Source organism: Cannabis sativa, chromosome 7 (assembly GCF_029168945.1).
Source record: "Cannabis sativa cultivar Pink pepper isolate KNU-18-1 chromosome 7, ASM2916894v1, whole genome shotgun sequence".
Classification (NCBI taxonomy): Eukaryota; Viridiplantae; Streptophyta; class Magnoliopsida; order Rosales; family Cannabaceae; genus Cannabis; species Cannabis sativa.
In genome coordinates this window covers 59,172,006-59,174,340 of record NC_083607.1, presented here as the reverse complement: position 1 = coordinate 59,174,340, position 2,335 = coordinate 59,172,006, and the positions used below count along the sequence as shown (strand labels likewise).

General features: G+C 35.1%; 1 long non-coding RNA gene across 1 annotated transcript; it reads left to right on the top strand.

Annotated features, from left to right (window-relative positions):
- The first annotated feature begins 1,313 nt into the window (after positions 1-1,313).
- Positions 1,314-1,571, top strand: LOC133029243 (uncharacterized). The gene is made up of 2 exons (XR_009683391.1): positions 1,314-1,455; positions 1,497-1,571. It is a non-coding gene; the product is annotated as an uncharacterized LOC133029243 (long non-coding RNA).
- The last annotated feature ends 764 nt before the right edge of the window (positions 1,572-2,335 follow it).

Here is a 2,335-nt window from a genome sequence, read left to right as displayed (position 1 = left end):
CTTAATAGACGTTGAGATTCAATATTTTCTCCACTAAAATCGGTGGCTAGAGTTATTCCACCACCTTTTTTTTAATAGGGTCAGGTTTAGTGAATTATGGGAGAAAAAACTAAACTTTTTTAGTGTATAGGTTTAAATATTGAAAATAGAAGATTTTTAAAAAATGGGGTAAAATGGTGTTAAAATGAGGGAGATATATGGATTTTTAAGGGTGGTTGGCAAGGGTTTTCATGGGCAGTTCTGGGTTTTCTCTGGTATATCGTGTTGCTGAAGAAGAAGAAAATGGGGAAGACGAAGGTTAGCGTTCTTTTATATAACCCTATGGCGTCAGTTATTAGGGAATAACTGACGCTATAGGTGCACACGTGTCGTATAAGGAGTGCACATATGATGTCGGTTATTCTATAATAGGGTTAATAAAAAATCTTGAAAATTGTCCAACCCCCAACCGACGGGATATGGTATATAATTAATTTCTATACCTACGGTTTTTACCAAAAAACTGCATCTAAATGTCAATTTCAAACCAAACGGGTATTATCACACCCTTTAGCTTCTTTTTTTATAAAATAAGTTAAAAAAAAAACAATTTTTAAAGGCCCATATTGTAGTAGTGGTTATAAATAGATACAACATAGTATCTATCTATAACCGATGCAAAAGATCTTTATATGCCAATTTTAAATTGATGCAAATTTCGTCGTCGATCGTAAACCGACAAAACATTTTAATGTGGTTTGTTTTTTGCATCGATTTTGGGCGTTGACTAATGCAAAACACTATTTTGTAGTAGTGTAAACATAAGACATATGCAAGCTTAATTAAGAACTCTATTTATAGGTTTAAAACAAGCTTTCCTCCAACTATACATAAAAAATTGGGATGTCATTTCTTCCTTTAGACTTTGAAGAGAGTGTTATATACCCAATCTAAATTCTCGTTTGTTTTGTTTTACAAATCTTAATTTAGTTGATCAAAGATAGCTTTTTCAATAGTTAAAGGTACACAATCTTACTCCTATATATAACATTTCATTTTATTTTGCCTACATATTAGAATTGTTATGGCTATAAATTTAATCATATCATTGGACCACAAAAATAAATTATATTGTAATTAATAGTTGATTTTCAGGAAAAAATCATTTTTTTTGTAGTGATATAATAATCTTTATTATATTATATAATATATATAAATGATCAGTGCATCAGAAATTAAGAAACGAGTCATATTAATTATATACAGTGCGTTTTCAAATCTAAGATGAAATTTGATTTTCTATGCTTAGAAAATCAAAAAATTTAATTTATAAACCAATAATTAAAACCCTAAAAAAACTATACCTTTTTTTTCAAAACCCCAAAAATACCCCCAAACTAAAACTATCTCTCTTTCTCTCTCTATCTAGCCGGTCCCAATAATCCCACACCCCAGGTCCGATGGTCGGACCATGGGGTCCGATGGGGTCCGACCAATCGGACCCATAGGACCCCAAGGTCCGACCATCGGACCTCTCTCTTCCCCTCTCTCTCAAATCGCAGGAAAAAAAAAAAAAAAAAAAAAAAATTAAAGCCGACCATCGGACCCATCGGACCCGACCATCGGACCCATCGGACCCATCGGACCCGACCATCGGACCCTTTCTTCCTCTCTCTCCAAAATCGCAGAAAAAAAAAAAAAAAATTCAAAGGTCCGATGGTCGGACCTTGGGGGTCCGATGGGTCCGACCATCGGACCCCCAAGGTCCGACCATCGGACCTTTGTCTTCTTCCCTCTCTCAAATCGCGGGAAAAAAAAAAAAAAAAAAAAGTTTCGTAGGCGGGGTTGCTCTTTCGGGTTGGGGTTGGGGTCGGAGGGGTTGGGGTCGTGGTCGACGGGGGTGAGGGTGGTGATCGGCGTTGGGGTTGACGTGGGTGGGTGAGGGTGGTTCGGGTGAGGGTGGGCGGTTGGGGTGAGATAGAGGGAGAGAGAGATGATGCAGAGAGAGAATATTGTGAGGGGGGTATTTTTGGGGTTTTGAAAAAAAAGGAATAGTTTTTTTAGGTTTTAAATTTTTGGTTTAAAAATCAAATTTTTTGATTTTCTAAGCATAGAAAATCAAATTTCCCTATAATTTGTCTGGTTCATGCACCAGGACAATATAATATATTTATATATAATTATGAAAATAACATGATTAAAAGATTTTACAACCAAAAGTAAAAAGAAAAAAAAAATCATATCAAATGGTGGAAGACTAACTAAACCAGAAAGCTTCTTTTTGCCAACATTTGTCAAAGATTTCAAAAAAAATTTCATGAAAAGTATGTATATATGTTTTCAGGGTTATTTCGTG